Source organism: Peromyscus californicus, unplaced genomic scaffold, assembly GCF_007827085.1.
Source record: "Peromyscus californicus insignis strain IS unplaced genomic scaffold, ASM782708v3 Scaffold_9__1_contigs__length_137607984, whole genome shotgun sequence".
Lineage (NCBI taxonomy): Eukaryota > Metazoa > Chordata > Mammalia > Rodentia > Cricetidae > Peromyscus > Peromyscus californicus.
The window spans coordinates 124,477,183-124,495,586 of NW_026294617.1; the positions used below are offsets into that span (position 1 = coordinate 124,477,183).

An 18,404-nucleotide genomic window follows, 5' to 3' on the forward strand; every position below is an offset into this window, starting at 1 on the left:
TTATTCAATATAGTACTTGAAGTTCTAGCTAGAGCAATAAGACAACAAAAGGAGATCAAGGGGATAGAAACTGGAAAGGAAGAAGTTAAACTTTCACGATTTTCAGACGATATGATAGTGTACATAAGTGACCCCAAAAACTCTACCATGGAACTCCTACAGCTGATAAACTCCTTCAGTAATATGTCAGGATGCAAGATTAACTCAAAAAATCAGTAGCTCTCCTATATACAAATGATAAAAGGACTGAGAAAGAAATCAGAGAAACATCACCCTTTACAATAGCACAAATATAATAAAATACATTGGGGTAACTCTAACTAAGCAAATGAAGGACCTGTATGATAAGAACTTTAAGTCTCTAAAGAAACAATTTGAAGAAGATATCAGAAATTGGAAAGATCTCCCATGCTCATGAATAGGTAGGACTAACATAGTAATAATGGCAATCTTACCAAAAGGAATCTACAGATTCAATGCAATCCCCATCAAAATTCCAACATAATTCTTCACAAACTTGGAAAGAACAATACTCAACTTCATATGGAAAAACAAAAAACCCAGGATAGCTGAAAGAATCCTGTACAATAAAGCAACCTCTGGAGGCATCACGATCCCTGACTTCAAGCTCTACTATAGAGCTATAGTAATAAAAACAGTTTGGTACTGGCATGAAACATGGCTGACATGTGGACCAATGGAATTGAATTGAAGACGTTGACATTAATTAGCACATGTATGAACACCTGATATTTTACAAAGAAGCCAAAACTGTACAATGGAAAAAAGAAAGTATCTTCAACAAATGGTGCTGGCATAACTGGATATCAACATGTAGAAGATTGCAAATAGATCCATATCTGTTGCCATGCACAAAACTCAAGTTTAAGTGGATCAAAGACCTCAACATAAATCCAGTTACACTGAACCTGATAGAAGAGAAAGGAGGAAGTAATCTTGAATGCATTGGCACAGGAGATCACTTCCTAAATATAGCACCAATAGCACAGACACTGAGAGCAACAATTAATAAATAGGACATCTTGAAACTGAGAAGCTTTTGTAGGGTAAAGGACATGGTCAATAAGACAAAACAACAGCCTACAGAATGGGAAAAGATCTTCACCAATCCCACATCTGACAGAGGGCTGATCTCCAAAATATATAAAGAACTCAAGAAACTAGACATCAAAATACCTGACATCCAACTGAAAAATGGGCTACAGAGCTAACCAGAGAATTCTCAACAGAAGAATCTCAAATGGCTGAAAGACATTTTAAGGAGTTGCTCAGCATCCTTAGTCATCAGGGAAATGCAAATCAAAATGACACTGAGATACCATCTTACACCTGTCAGAATAGCTAAGATCAAAAACACTAATGACAACTTATGTTGGAGAGGATGTGGAGCAAGAGGAACAGTCCTCCACTGTTGGTGGGAGTGCATACTTGTATAGCCACTTTGGAAATCAGTATGGTGGTTTCTCAGAAAATTGGGAATCAATCTTCCTCAAGACCCAGCTATACCACTCTTGGGCATATACTAAAGGAATGCTCAATCATACCACAATGACACATGCTCAACTATGTTCATAGCAGAATTATTCGTAATAGCCAGAACCTGGAAACAACCTAGATGCCCCTCAACTGAAGAATGGATTAAGAAAATGTGGTACATATACACAATGGAGTACTACTCAGCAGAGAAAAACAATGACATTATGAAATTTCCAGGCAAAAGGGTGGAACTAGAAAATATCATCCTGAGTGAGGTAACCCAGACTCAGAAGGACAAACATGGTATGTACTCATTCATAAGTGGATACTGGATGTAAAGCAAAGGATTACCAGACTGCAACCCACAGCTCCAGGGAGGCTAGCTAGCAGGGAGTACCCTAGGAAGGATGCATGGATCGCCCAGCAAAGGAGAAATAGATGAGAGCTACATGGGCAAACTGGGAGTAAGTGGGGTAATGGAGGGCAAGGGATGGGGGATGAGAACATAGGGGAACGGGAGGTTCGAGCTGGAACAGGGACAGAGTGGGAGAGTAAGGAAAGAGATACCATGATAAATGAGACATCATGGGAATAAGAAGAAACAGTGCTAGGTAAGTTCCTAGGAATGCACAAGGATGACCCCACCTTAGACTATTGGCAATAGTAGGGAGGGTACCTGAACTGACCCACTCTGGCGATAAGATGGCTGAATACCATGTCATCATAGAGCCTTCATCCAGTGACTGATGGAAGTAGATGCAGAGATCAATGGCTGGATGTCAGGCCGAGCTCCAGGAATCCAATTGATGAGAGGGAGGAGGGATTCTATGAGCAAGGAACATTGAGATCATGATGTCAAAATGTACAGAGACAACCTGCCAAACTAGTGGAAATGCATTAACTGTGGACCAATGGCTGAGGAACCCGCATGGTACTAGATTAGGCCCTCTGGATAGGTGAGACAGATGTTTAGCTTGAAATGTTAAGGGAGCCCCCAGGCAGTGGGATCGGGACCTACTGGATGATGTGCATCCCTGGTGCATGAGCTGACTTTTTGGAGTCTAGTGCCTATGGTGGGATACTTTGCACAGCCTTGGTGCAGGGAGGAGGGAGGGGCCTGGACCTGCCTCAACTGAATGTACTAGGCTCTGCTGACTCCCCATGGGAGACCTTGCCTTAGAGGAGATAGGAATGGGGGTGGGTTGGGGGGAAGGCTGGGGGACAGGAGGAGGGAGGAGAGGGGAATCTACAATTGGTATGTAAAATGAATAGAAAATCTCTTAATAATCATAAAAGGCTAAAAAACGAATAAGAACATTAACTCCCCCCATCCTTCACAGTATGTGGGCTGGGTAGAGTCAGGACTGGACTGATTGCATCTTGAAGAAGCTTTCACTACTCATCTGGGGGAAGTTAACCTCTCTCTGTTCCTCTAGTTCCCATACATGAACATGTCACCATGCATAAACACATACTCAGATCAGCTTGATGTGTGGTCTAGGAAACCAAATCTAATTTACTTAGGTCAATCTTCATGCCAGATAAGAGAAACTGCTTTTAAAAATCATATCCTAATATGTGAGGAAAGGCCCTCTTTAGCCCTGTGGGGCAGTTCAATGTGATTATCTAAATAGATATTCCTTGGTCTTTATCCCTTGCTGTGTCTGAGCTACATCCCAGAGTGAAAGAATCATCACAGCTGTGTTGATCAATGAGACCAGTCATTCTTTGGTCACTAGACATTCGTTGAGCAACTTGTTAGGCCTCACCCTGGGACCTCGGGTAACTAAGATGGATTAGGTCTACTTAACAATCATTGAATTATTCAGTCTCTTAAGACAAGTCATGTAAGTTGTAGGTCTTTGTAAGCACTTATAGTCTTCCTCTTTAGTACCTCATCCCTTAGATCCCATACATCCCAATGTGTAGATAAAAGGCAAAATGACCAAGAGGGCTTCTTTGAACACTAAATATCTTGTGTATCTAGATAGATGTTTCTGTGGGGGCTTGTATGTGCATACATGTGCACACATGTGTAGAAGCCAGAGGTCAGCTCAGGCATCCTTTCTCAGGTACTGTTCGAGACAGGGTGTCTCACTACAGTCTGGAGCTCACCAATTCACTTGGGATGGCCGGTCAATAAACACCAGAGAGCTTCGGACCTCTGAACTCTTGGCTATAGAATGATAACTATGCTCCACCATGTACAGCTTTTTATGTGTTGAGATTGACCTCATATCCTCTGCTTATGCTTCAAATACTTTACTAATCAAGCCATCTCTCCTGGCCCAACGCAATTGTTGATTTTTGCAATGGAAATTTTGTTTGGAAGATTGATCTTCAGCATCATTCAGATTCTCCATTTATTGAACAACTCCTGAGCTCTAGTCTCTAGGTCCTGGAACCTCAGACCATAACAGAGGAGGAATTTCCTTTGGCTTTCAGGACCCCAGGAATTCTCTCATTGGGGAGAGTGAATGGAAAAAAAAAATCTCTATTTTCATATAAACATGCACACATCAGTAAATAATACAGCAAATCCCAATATAATCACTACATTTGGCTACTTGTCATTTTAGGATGGCCAACATGTTATTAATTAGCAAAAGACATATTTGATATAATATTCCCAGCAATGTGCCCTTTTCTCCTTCTAGCTAAGTGTTTATGTAAAATGCTTTGTTTTTATGGTTAAAAATCTTATAATCACATTCTCTTCATGCTCACAAAATACCATTTGGCTTAAAGAACTGATGTTTTCTCTGGTAACTTCCACATGGCATCTGCTCAAACTACTGCATTAATTTGCTAAATGATTATGTTTTTGCACTTGCCTTGTGGAAACCTATCTTTTGCTAATTCCCCTTTCCTAAAACTTCAGCAAGCTACTGCAGAACTCCAGTCTGTTCCATCTGGCAGGGGCATTCTTCCCAAGTGGCTATGTGCTACAGTATTTGTGTGGGTGGGGTTTGGAGTCCACAGGACATTTATGTCTGCCAAAGTTTTAAAACACAATAGATATGATCTTGCATAATTTACATCAACTTCTTCCTAGGTTTCCCAGTCTGGAAAATGGGTGAACTGATGTTAACCTCCTGATGGCATTATTGTGGTGTAAAGAGCACAGTGTCTGGTGTGGAATAAATTCTTAGTCTTTATTTCCTTGATAACATAATTTTCATGGTTGAACAAGTACAAGTCTTTGAAACCAGACACATTGTTAACTGTGGTACTAGGTAAGCTTGTTGGTTGAAGTGCATTTTCTGATTTGATACATAGAATAGTTATTAAATAACAGTATGAATGGTGTTGACATGCTATTGTAATGACTACTTGAGACAACATAAGCAATAAAGTTATTGTGGTGCATCAGATCATGTCATGAATCTTGTTGTGATTCAGTCTTCATGCCTACAGCATCCTTTCTTGTTGCCCATCTCTTGCCCAATCTACAGGTGTTTTCAGGACTATAGAGGGTTTTATGTGAAACTTCATTGAGAATGTCTGCTATTTACTAGTCACAGTAACTACTTCATAGTTATTTCTCTGCAGGTGTATGCATAAATGTTTAATTTGAGAATATTTTATCCCTAGGTATTCAAGAGTGTCTCTATTTTATGTCACGTGTATCACCTTCTTGGAAGCATGCCTGGGACTATGCCAATGCATGCATGCCTTTATTCATTCTCTCAATAATGTCTGTTGTGTGTTATCTATGTGGAAGGCAGTGCTGCAGGTATCTGATATAATCAATGAATAAGTCAAATGCAGATGTCTTTTCTTATGAAGCTTACATACCCAAGAAAGGAAGACAGAAAACAAACAGTCATTTAAATATACTCTGTAGAGTGTTAGTGGTTCTGATAGATATATTTTGCAGATAAACATAGTATAAAGAATCTTGATCAAGTGGATAGGGATTGGAATATTAAATGGGGTGATTCTCAATGACTCATTAAGGTAGCATTTATACAAACATTTAGATAAGAGTTACTCTGAGTCTAGTTTTTTGAAAAGTAACTTTCCCTAACTTTATGAAACTATGGTACTTTGAACTTGCTTGTTTCTCAAAATCCAACAATCTTCCCATGTGGGAGTCCAGCTCCCACCCCGAGGGTCTCAGCCACTGATGCCTGGCTGAGGCAGACACTCATGCTTTGCTGCTTTCTGAAGCTGGCAGTCTCTGAAGCTGCTTTGCATTCTCGGACTGCCAGGTTCGCAGTGTCTGTTCAGTCCTGGATGTTACTTTCTGCATCCCAGGACCTGTCCATGCTCGGGAGTGGGGGCAGGGCGCGGATCTACTCTACCCTAATTCCTATTATACCTAAGCCTTCACAATATCCCTATACCTAAAGTCTATTCTACCCTAATGTCCCTAAGCCTACATTTCTCAAACTAAACTTTACAAAACTTCTATAGCTTAGTTTAATAGAGACACACACACATAAATATAAACAAAGAGAGATACTTGCTGTAGTCTAATTTTAACTACTCTGCTTTATATTTACAATTTTACTCCTGAAGAATAGAGTATCACCGCCTCAACTTAATTCATTACCAGGTATGCCTCCTCAACCTGCAGTGCCCCCTCTCTTCTATCCTCTCTACCTAAGCCCCAAGTTCAAAGTACCATCTGTGGTAGTCCAGCTCCCACCTTTCAAAGGGTTCTTAGATAGAGGAGAGAGGGATAAGAAAATGTCAGATAGAAAGATAGACCTAGATGATGAGAAGAAAAACAGAGACACAGATAGCTTTGGGAGGGCCTGAGTCAATACCCAACAGCCTCGAAGTTTATTCAAAAGGGCTTTTTACAAGATGTCAAGGGGAGAGGCAAAAGATCTCCCCCTTGCAAGATCAAAGCACATCGTACAGCCAAGTGTAGACTCTTCCAAACACCTAGTAAACATGCCTGTGGCCAAATTATCTTCTTACACAGAGCTGCTGGGTAAAGCAAGCTCAGATTCTCTGACCCTGAGTAACATAGCTCACTAGATAGCCTCTGTGGGCCTCCACACTCCCATAACCCCTGATCTGCTTTTGCTTTACTTGGAATTTGTGTGGTTTGAACTTGCACATGTCTTGTGCATGCTGTTACAACTATTGTGAGTTCATATGTGCAAATGCCCTGTTGGGTTTGGAAAACAGCTTTGTTATAGTCATCCACAGCTTCTGGCTCTTAAAATCTTTCTGCCTTGTCCTTCACAACGATCTTTGAGCTTTGGTAGGAAGGTGTGTGATACAGATGTCTCATTTAGAGCTGAGCATTCTGCAGTCTCTTATTTTGTGCACCTTGGCTAGTTGTGGATCTCTGTGTTTGTTTATCAACATGTTCTGCAAATAGAAGCTTTTCATATGAAGGCTGACAGGTGCACTGACCAATGGGTATAATGGTAAGTCATTAGGAGTTAGCTCAATTTTATTCCTGTTTACCAGAATAATAGTAGTAGGTTTTTCCCTAGAGCCTATGACCTGTCTAGTCATTGGTCCTTAGCCTTGATAACAGTGTCAAATATGAGTTTCAAATTGAAAAACAGCCTTAATTCAATTAGAAAGTAGTTGGTTACTCTCGTGACACTCATGCCACTATTGGATTATCAGGAATGTTTTACCAGGCTGGTTGTTATTGTAGCTTGGAGAATTCACAGATTGGTAAGACAGATGGTTATTTTTCCCCTCTTATAGTATACCTAGCATCCTCCCACACCATGAAAGCTTGCCAGTAGGGATTAAGCTTCCATGGGAGTACTAGCTTGATTTCTCCATGTCTTATGACTTAATATCTCAGCAATAGTGTGTAGCTGGAATTTTTCTGGTCCCACTCAGTTCCCACAGTCCTGCAGTCCTGCAGCTGCTCAGACTCAAATGAACACACACAGGCTTAATATTAATTAAAACTGCTCAGCCATTAGCTCAGGCTTACCACTGACTAGCTCTTATACTTAAACTCAGCCCATTTCTGTTAATCTATATGTTGCCACATGTTCCATGGCTTTACCTTTATGATGTTACATGCTACTCCCTGGAGAGTGGGCTGGTGTCTCCTGACTCAGCCATCTTGTTTCCAGAATTCTCTTCTCTGCTTGTCCTGCCTATCCTATACTTCCTGCCTGGCTACTGGCCAATCAGCATTTTATTTATCAATCAGTCAGAACAACACATTCACAGCATCCCCAGGAATAATGTTGTCTTACTGTCAAGTCATGTTTGTTATCACTGATAAAGTGGTATTGTTTATCAAAGCCATAGTTTACAGTAGAGTCATACACTCTATGTATTGTTTATTCTATGTACATTCTGTAAGTGTCTTATCCTCCATGAGTTTTGACAAATGTATAGTTCTATGATGCATTATACATGTTGTGGATTATATAGTCTTTGAGTTTCAACAAATCTCTGACATGCCATTGTGTACTACATGCTTATCCCCTCCCAATCCCAGGAAATCATTGATATTTTCTTTTCCCATAGTTTACCTTTTTAAGAGCATCATGAATCGTACAGTACAGTCTTTTTAGATGAACCTCTTTAACTTACTAGTATGCATTTAAGATTTCTCCATATTTAATGTAGTTTAATAACCCATTACTTTTTTTTATAAAAAGTAAAGTTCCATTGTATAGTGTAGATTTGCTTGTCTGGTTTCTGAGCCTGCTTTTACCCAGTTTTGAGCCCTGACTAGAGGTGAGTCAGTTGATCTTGATTAGAGGAATAAAGTTTAGGATTCCACCCATCTACGTTTTTAGAGCCAATGTACTGGGCCATTATAGACCCACAGCAATTAATTAAGATGTAGGATCAGGCAATCAGGAATAGCCCCTGCAGCAGAACCCTCTGGAATTCTTTAAACTATTCAGTCCCAAGTCAGATGACCCCACCTTGTTTCGTTCTCCCTGTGGGAAACAGAGATATACATCCATAGTTCCTTCTTCCTGCCTTATGAATGACTCTGGTGCTTCTCTTGTTGTCACCGCACTGTGTACTGTTTCTCCCCTGGGGACTCTGATTATAACTCATTTACAAGTTCTCTAACTCTGCTCTCTCTGTCAATCTGTGTCTGACTTCAGCAGAGCTCACCTATGGTAAGAGGCAAAGCACAATGTATACACACAGTTTATGTTGCCATGAATTTACTGAAAACTTCCTCAGCTATTTCCAAGTCTCAGCAACAATGAATAAAGTGCTTTATACATTCTCATTCAAGTACGTGTGTGTGCATATATGTTCAACTCTTTTGAGTAAATCCAAAGAAAGTAATCGTTATATGTGAAAAGAATGTTTTGTTTTGTGAGAAACCATTAAACTGTTTCCTCAAGCGTTTACCATTTTCTGTTGCCATCCTCAATGAATAAGATCCATATTGCCCTACAACCTTGTTGGCACTTGGTATTGTCAGTGTTTGGGATTTAGCTATTCTAACAAAAGGTAGTGGTTGGCACAGTTTGGATGTTAGAAGTACCCCCGAGGGCCAATTTCTCAAAGCTTGACTACCATGCGAACCACAGTAAGAGGTGATGGAATCATTATGTGATGGAGTCCAGAGGGAGGTTCTTAGATCATTGAGGATATGTCCTGGAAGGTAGTTCTTATGGGATTCTTTGATATTTCTCTCAGAAACATTGTTATAAAAGCCTGAGCTTGGACCCAAGGGGTAGAGGTACTTGAAGCCAAACCTATAACACAGTGGGAAAGGAAAGAATTGACTTCAAGTTGTGGTCTAACATCCATACCTGCTCCAAGGCTTGGGCATGTGCATGTGTTCTCTCTCTCTCTCTCTCTCTCTCTCTCTCTCTCTCTCTCTCTCTCTCTCTCTCTCTCTCTCTGTTTCTCTCTCTCACATACACACACACACCCCACACATACACACATGTGTGCACACACATGCATGCACAAACACACACTTTTGCTCACATGCATCCCATAAAATGTAGAAACAGTGGTTGGCTCACCTTTTCTTGCGTCTGATATGTGCTTCTGCAATTATCACTTGCCACATCCCATACAGTAACACAACCAAGCAGCAATGTCTGCTGTGCCTGCTGTATGCGATCTACACTTTCAACCTCCACAACCATGAGATAAACATGCATTTCCTTTTATAAGTTAACTGTCTCGTTTGTGTTGTGGTAACGAAAAGCAGAGTGTCACCATGCTATCCCATTTGTTCTTTCAATTTCCAACTCACAAGTGACAGAACATTGAGCATCTTTTCAACGCTTGCCTTCTGTCTCTGTGTCTCCATTGGTGAGTATCTGTTCATATATGCTGTTCAATTTTTAAGTGTATTGTTAATTTTTGTATTGTTTAATTTTAAGAGCTCTTCACATAGTTGGATAAATGTTAAATATGCCTGTTATGTGTAATCTCTTTTCAGACTGCTGTCTGGTTCTCTGAGCTCCATAGTTATGTTCTTATAACTAATGGTCTTCTGTAGCAATTTAATTTTATTTAAAGTATATTTTTGTAGGTATTTATTGAAGAAACAAATTGAGGGTTACTAAGTACTAATTTCTATTATTGTAATGTTCTAATACTCACCAGAGGCCAAACAATCAATACATCAATTGAATACTTAGATTCATCATATTTTTTAGATACAGAGGAGATAGAAAGGTAATGAAAAGCCTTGTCCTTCTTCCAAAGAATCATAGTTTATTCTGAGTGATAACTAATCAAGAGTTGGATTTATGGCACTATTAGAAATTCAGAGAACAGGCACCTGTGTGGACACAGTTACTGAGGAAAGTTTGTGATGTCATGAAGGCTGGCCCTGACCTATGAAGTCAGATAATTTGTGGAGAAGTGACAAAGAATAAATGTAAAGTATCTGTAAAGTGCCTTCCAGTCAAGTGCTTCAAGCATCATAAACATTCTGTGTTATACAGCTAGTCCCTAAGAAGGCGGTGCACACAGCTTCCAGATACATAAGTTCCATGAAAAGACCAGAAAGACCCTGATTCTGTGTATAAAACAAACTTCACCTCTATTTTCCATTACTCCTATTAGATATTATGCATTTAATGCTAGAAAGCATTTAATATTTAAGTAGTACTAGGGAAATGTACCTATTGGATGAATATATAGCTGTAAGTATTCATTAATTTAGGAGATCTTTCATTTTCTTATTGAATAAATATTTATTGGGCTCTCCTCTGTGCTAATCATTATGCTGAATTATTCTGGGCCTAGGTGAATAGGCTATAATCCCTGCCTAAAGTATCTAAGAGCCAGTAACCCTGTGCACACCAATGACTGTGGCTCAATGTTATTCCTGGCCTTTCATATGCAAGAAGAGAGTGATGGGGGACCAGGGATGCTGTTGGGGCACTGGATATGTGGATACAAGAGGGTTTCTTCCTCCTCTTACTTGTATTTATCCTTCTCATTCCCTCGTGAACAATTTTCACTGAGGCTTTAGGAGGATGGAGCAAATGGGTGTCCTCAGGGCCTAGTGACAGGGAACCTCCATGATTCTTCCAAGGAGGAGTCATTGCAGGTGAACTGTGGGGTCTGTGTGGAGTGTTTGGGGCTGAGTGTGGTGAAAAGCTTTCTTACAGGAAAGCGTTGCAGAGTAGGGGAATCAAAGCTCCAGCATGGTAAGAGAGTGTCCAGGGCCTAGACTCTAGGCAGAGACTGTGCTTGTGCTGTGGAGGTAGAGAAAATAAAGCAAACATAATAGGAACAGGGTGAGGCAGAGTTCTATGTTGTTGTTGTTGTTGTTTTCCTGCCAGAGAAGGTAATTAATTCCACATATTGAAATTAGAAAATAAACATGGACTTTGTATTACATTAGAAGTGGAGTTACCAAAGTAAACTCATGAATTTTCCTCTCCATGTATGCACAGGAATAACAATCTCTACTCCTCCGCTCAGTCTGTGTATGTGTGTGTGTGTGTGTGTGTGTGTGTGTGTGTGTGTGTGTGTGTGTCTGAAAGTTCTGCACACTGTGCACACTGGTGATGCTTCAGCACAGTGACAAGTCAGTCACAATGAACACAACAAATACCTGGATCTTCTGCATGATTCAACAGCTGGGGCAGGACAATTGAGCCTGCACTGTCTTGTTCCAGAAAGCAGTGAGGTAGTCAGTGATGAAAGCGTGCCAAGCATACAGGCTGCGTCTGGAAGGAGCTTCCATTGCTCAATTTTGGGGGCAAATTGGGGCATTTGGGTCATTAGCAAGAGCACCAGACGATTACTTCTTCAATAAAATGGGTCAATATCCATACCCATGTGACTAAGCGACTAGAGATCAAAAGCAGCGCAAAGAATTGGGCATTTCAGTTCTGGTATCATTCGTATCACAACAGGAAAGCCTGGAAGTCAAATGACACACATATCTAAGGGCAAAGGAAGTATGAATCTTGCTTAGCCTGTATAGAAACCAACCCAAACCTGTGAGTGTAAGATGTCAATCTTTAAACAACAATAACAAAAACAAAACACCCACCAATTTCTTTTAATGTACCAGTATCTTTCAGCACCATTGCCTCGGGAATCAAATGAGGAAAACATCTATGTTTTCATGAGAAAACAGGGAAAACATGAGGAAAAACATCTGTAAACTATGGCAATGCCATACAAAGGAGTGTTTTCCCTCTATGTACTTGTTAATTGAAAAAGGACAAAGTAACCGTTCATTGGAGCTATTTGGCAGAAATGGCCTCACCAAGTATTCATGTGAACCTCTTTGAAATGGGACAAATCATGTGTGCATGAAGAGATGTAATGAATTACACATAATGGTATTTCTGAAATATTGCTGAAAATGTAAGGTCCTGACTCTGAGCATAGAGGAGCATCATACAAAAATTAAATTAATAAGGAGTGCTGTGGGATGGTCTGTATGTCAAGTGTTTTGCTGATTGGTCAGTAAATAAATCACTGATTGGCCAGTGGCCAGGCAGGAAGTATAGGCGGGACAAGGAGGGGAATAAAGCTGGGAAGTGGAAGGCTGAGTCAGAGAGACACTGCCAGCCGCCACGATGACAAACAGCATGTGAAGATGCTGGTAAGCCACGAGCCATGTGGCAAGGTATAGATTCATAGAAATGGATTAATTTAAGCTGTAAGAAAAGTTAGCAAGAAGCCTGCCACGGCCATACAGTTTGTAACCAATATAAGTCTCTGTGTTTACTTGGTTAGGTCTGAGCGGCTGTGGGGCTGGCAGGTGAGAGAGATTTGTCCTGACTGTGGGCCAGGCAGGAAAACTCTAGCTACAAAGGAGCACTAGATAAAAATTTTCTTGTGATCTTCAAAACTGTTGAGGTCGTGGAAGTCAAGAAAACATGGAGGATCCACTAACACTGAATGGTACTGAGGTAATTAAAAGCATTGTGGGATTCTGGATTGGACCCTTCTGCTGAGAAAGGAATCTTTGCGAAACCGAGGAAATAAATGAGATACAATTAGATGGGAGCGCAGGATCAATGTCAATTTCCTGATGTCAGTGGTTGCATATGGTACTATTGGGGAATACAGTATGACATTGTCTTTATTTATGAGGTACATACTCTGGGGTAGTTGGTCTTGATTGTCAACTTGGCAACCTGGAATCACCAAGGAGACATAGTCCAGCATGTTTATGAGGGTGTTTCCAGAGAAGTTGAATGAAGGAAGATGATCCAACCTTAGGATGGGCACCATCCAAAGGGTGGCCTTGGTATAAAGACTTTGGGAAAAAAGTGGCGACCCTGATCACCTTCACCTCTTCCAGAGTGGGTGTGTCTGTCACCACTGCTGCCACCCTCTACTAGCATTAGGCTTCAGCTTTCTGAAGGAGACTCAGTACTAGCAACTTTATTGGTTCTTCCAGGTTTTCAAGGCTGAATCAAGGTATCTGATGCATCCAGACTCATGAGCTGTGAAACTACTGGGTTTTGAAGATGGTCCTTGTTGGACTGCCCAGACTTATTGCCTAACAAATTTCCTTTGATTCTATCTGTCTGTCTATCTATCTATCTATCTATCTATCTATCTATCTATCTATCTATCTATCTACCTATCTCAGTGGTTTTCAGTTTCTCATGTTGTAGTGACCCCCAAACATACAATTATTTTCATTGATACTTCATAACTATAATTTTGCAACTGTTATGAATTATAATATAAATATCTGATATACAGAATATCTGATATGCGATCCCTATGACTATAGTACACATTCTATTGATTGTGCTCCTTTAGAGAACTTTGATATGTATAGCATAGTGTTTGAGGCTATAGATATCATATAGTAACACACCAACAAGTGATTTAGGGAAAACTCTCCTGTGTATGTCACTGCAGTTGCTTAGAGATGTTCTTTCCTTATGCAAATTTTTGATTTATAAGGGACCAATATTGAGAAATACTGGTGCTTTTTAAGAAGGATTGGTGCTTTCCTTGAAAAACTGAAGTCTTGCTTTCATGGGACTTGGGTTGGTTTCTACAGAAATGGATTTTGCTAAGCAAGTTCCATGCTTCCCTTGACTCTACACATGCATGTCACTTAACATTTAGGCTTTTCTGTTATGAATGGAATAAAGCAAGGTGGTTACCAGAACTCTGGAAGATTCCAGCATCATAATCATACTCATCATACTTCTAGAATTGTGATCTAAATAAAATATCCCTTATTGATAAAGCACTCAGTCATAGATACTTTGACAGTAGAGAACATATATATATGTGTGTGTGTGTGTGTGTGTGTGTGTGTGTGTGTGTGTGTGTGTATATATATATATAAAACTTCACAAGTTGTATATATATATATAACTTCTTCACAAGTTTGTGATTACTTAAGATATAAAAGGTAGTAGGGTTTGTTGGCCAAAGTGTGTGATACAATAGGTTATTAGATTAATGAAGGAAGAATGCAAGTTCAAGGTCTGCCTGGGCTATCAATTGAATTAAAGGAGAGCCTGTGTCAACAGTAAAAGTGTTAGGGATGCAGCTTAGTGGTAGAACACTTGCTTAGTATGTGTGAGATCCTAGGCTCAATCCCCAGTACTAAAAAGGAAGGAAAAAGAAAGATACAGACAGAGACAGAGAATGAATGAGTAGATAAAGAAGCATTGAATGATCCCAATGTGCACCATGTTAAAGTCTTTTGTAACCAGCCTGTAGTACTGGTCAAATATAGGGACAAATGTAGAAACTTAGCTCAATGGAAGCCTCTTAAAAGGGATACTGGACTCCCCTGCTCTGTCCCTCTCTTTTCCTACCTCTTGCTTCTAGCTATCATGAGGTAAACAGGCCTTTTCCATCACATGCCCCATCCATGATGTACTGTGCTGACACAGGCCTGATACACAGGGCCAAGCAACCGGGAGCTGAACCCATGAGACAGTGAGCCCACATCAGCTACTCTTGGAGGACGATTTACATGAGGTGTTCTTTACAGTAACATAAACCAGGCTAACACAAACCATCTGTAATTATGATGGAGAGTGTAGTTGTGGAAAAGAACACCAGAGGGTTGCCTAAAATAGCTGTCCGTGAACAGCTGCTGCTGGGATTTGAGATGTGAGGTCCAGGCCTGGTTCTGTGCTTTAGCAGTGAAATGCCCCCCAGTTAAAGCACCCACTTTCCCTGGCTAGCTATTTCTTCATCTTCAAAATATAAATGGATATAGTTCTCTTCCTGCTTGAAAATTTAACCCTGCAGTTTCATCTTAATATGTTATAGCTCACCCCTAGCTCTGACGGGTTTTTGTTGTTGTTTGTTTGTTACAAAGTCCTTTCTATCTATCTGCCCCAGGGAGGTCTCTGACTAATGTAGTCCCAAAGTTTGGCAGCTGGGCCACCGTGGCTCCATTTAATCCTCCTCAGGCAGGCAGGATTAGTGTTTCTGATGCACTGAGCTCTGGAAGGGCAGCACACCCTGGCTTAACAGTTAGAGATAAATCCATGTTCTCTTCTGTCCTGCATAATTCCAGCAGCATGAGTTGATGCTCACTTGGGAACTTGCCACAGAGAACATTCCCTTGGAGGGCCTCCAAATGTTAATTCTAGGGATGATGGCAGTTCCAGGAGGGGCCAAGCCAGATGGGCAAGGCTGGACAATCATAGAAGTCTCATCTCTCCACACTGAGGCCTGTCTGAATTTTAGAACATACCAAGAAACATTAGTAAACTCCACACAAATATGGAGCAACCACACATAAAAATAGTCATTGCGATTGACATTTAGCCAATGGAAATTTATGCACCATAGTGTGCTGAAAACCCTCTCTACTTAATAATAACCAGACACAAGAGAATGAAAACAAGATGCAAGCCTACTGAAAAATAAAGACAGGGACGATGCATATTATATATGCTATATTGTGTCAGCTTTTAAAACCAATTGCAGCCGATTTTATGCATCATTTAATTGAGGTATTTTCTGCCATTTTTTTGTTATTAGAATCACTAGTGATATTATATGATTAGAAAGAACACCAACAGTAATTAGGGATCCCTTTGCCCAATTACCATAGAGCATGACACATACTTTATGCTCAATAAGTATTTGTAGAATGAAGTCGGGGAAAAAAAATGTATTCTCCTGTGACTATGATTTTCATGGAGGTAGGCTTAGGCAGCTATTTCCAAAAGAACATTGTAAAATTTGGGTTTTCCTTAGAATTCTAAACCTGATGGACTTCAAGCAAGAATTTATTAAACCTAATGATAAATATTTCAAATGAAATAGAACATATTGAAAGGTCTTTTTTTCCCCTATGAGAATTCTGTTTCTTTTTATTATTTTAGCTACAAGTAAGATAGATGTGTGTGTGTGTGTGTGTGTGTGTGTGTGTGTGATTCTTCTTTCATATCCATTCCTCCAATCCAGCAGGTATGAGTGCCATAAACCAGAATGATGCTTCCTTATGTGTGTACTGAGATTTCTCCACTGCAGCTCAATGCTGCCATGGGGATGATGGCTTGCTTATAAAGCTTGGGTAATGAATAGCCCAAGATTTATTTTCACATTTATTTGGGACAATCTCCTCACTGTCACTGTGCCAACATCGCCAGCACAACTTGAAGTGGCATATAAACAGCACAAGCTTTGGAAAAAGAGAAGAAAATGCCTGACCTTCAACATCTGCTCTGCCACTCATCAATCCCATGCCCTAGGGCGGTTATTCAACATATTTGAGCCCCCTTTTTCGTGGTCATTGTTCTAGTTAAAAGAAGCACATATTTGTCATACCATTTCTCTGGCACTAGGTATGAATGTTAATTATCTCTTAGCTAATTTTCTGTAGACTTTTACCTCTCATTCACCTTGGTGTTCTTATTTGTGCCCACTCTTTCCTGGTTTCTCATCCCTCCTGACTCTCACCTCTTGCAAATCAAATCACCAGCTCCCTGTGCCAATGAACTACTCCGCAGGTCTGCATCTCCTTGCTGATCACAAAAGGAAGGTAAGAGTTTGGAATTCTTTGAAGAACCCTAGGCTGCCTTCTGCCAACAGAAGTCTTCATTTGTTTCCTGATGACATCAGTAGAAACATGTCTAGTGTTTAAACTTGCTTTTAATGTCAATTGGCCACAAATTAGAGTCACCTGAATAGGGATTGCCACTCCAAAAACTGTCTTAATTACCTTAGCTGATGTGGGAAGATTGACCCCAAATGTGAACAGTATGTCCTGGTAGCAGCCCCGATGAAAAAGTTTGCCTTTTGCTGGCTTGGCCTTCCCTCTCATCACCAAGCTGCTCTATCCTCCTGCTTGCTGGGTCTGATTCCTTTGCTAATATCAGAACAAGAATTCCTAGGCTTCCACTGTTGACTGAGGAGCAACAGCTTTCCAGGAACCTTCCGTGTTTCAGGGACCATGTTGGGACTGCTGAGGCACCCAGCCTCAAGGACTGAGCAACTACTGGTTTAGCAACAACTCAGCCTCTCAGCTGTTGTTACTGAAAGTAAGTGATTTGGTGAATACACACACACACACACACACACACACACACACACACACACACACACACACACGTGCATGTGTGTGGAAACATAGCTCATCCTATTGGTTCTTTTCTTTCAAAAAATACCAACAAATGCAGTCCCTATTCCAGCTTTAAGTTCTCAGCCCTATTTTTCATATAGCCCTATGTATGATTTTTCCCTGCTTTGACGCAGGTTCATCTAGCTTGCCTCAATTTCAGTGTAGAACTCAGCCATTGAAATAATTGCCATTCAGGACCATGGTTACCTCTAAACCATGGAGCCGCTGTCACCCAGTATTAAGTAGTACGGTTGAATTTTTTATGTAAGACACAGATTCTTTAAAATGTGTCAGATAATAAGTGACATTCTACTGCCCAGTGCCAAAATGGTTTATCATCTCATCTAGAATGAAAGTCAGAGCCTTGTATCTCATTGCCTGGGTGAACCTTAGGGTCCTGCCTGCCTTCCAACTCAGCTCCTCTTCCTTTTCCTTCGCCACTGTACTTCAACTGCACGGACCTCTGATGCTTCCCATCTTGCAGAACTCAAGGTAACACTGAACTCTTTTGTTCTTGCTGTTTCTGATGTCAGAAAGCTGGTCTCCAAGATAGTGTCATTATCACAGATGGCCTCAAACTTCTCGAGAAGTCTTCCTGGGCTGCACTGTCTAAATTAGTATCAGCAGCATCACTGTCTGTCTTTTAATCAATCCTGTGTTTCTGCACACACAAGCACATTTCAAACACATTTATTTTGTTGTTGTTGGTGTTGTTTGTATAAAAGCCGTATCTTCAAGTGCAGGATTCCTGGAATGAGGAGAATCTGTTCCCTTCACTGAAAGCATCTCCAGTGAGCAGAATGGGGAATGGCTTAGAAAAAGCCTCAGAAAATGGTGACCGAGTGGGGAAATGCTTTCACTAAGGAATACCCCTGAGGTTTTCACACAATTTCTTAGGAAAGGGTTGGGAAACCACTCTCTCTGGAAGACACTGAGG

The 18,404-nt window shown here is 40.6% G+C and overlaps 1 protein-coding gene and 1 long non-coding RNA gene across 12 annotated transcripts in view; one reads left to right on the top strand and one right to left on the bottom strand.

The window, feature by feature from the left end:
• The window catches only part of Ttll7 (tubulin tyrosine ligase like 7), a 217,840-nt gene that overhangs the window by 182,883 nt on the left and 16,553 nt on the right, over positions 1 to 18,404 (top strand). For 5 of the 11 annotated variants that reach the window (XR_008216342.1, XR_008216343.1, XR_008216346.1 and 2 more), the window contains exons 23-24: positions 16,829 to 17,387; positions 17,816 to 17,959. The exons of 2 other annotated variants lie outside the window; for them this stretch is intronic. The gene's annotated coding sequence lies outside the window, so the exon portion shown is untranslated. The remainder of the gene's footprint in view (positions 1 to 16,828; positions 17,388 to 17,815; positions 17,960 to 18,404) is intronic. 4 more of the 11 variants (XR_008216344.1, XR_008216345.1, XR_008216348.1 and 1 more) reach the window with 4 other exon arrangements.
• Positions 1 to 18,404, bottom strand: part of LOC128105495 (uncharacterized) — a 61,575-nt gene that overhangs the window by 10,507 nt on the left and 32,664 nt on the right. The gene's annotated exons all lie outside the window — the stretch shown is intronic.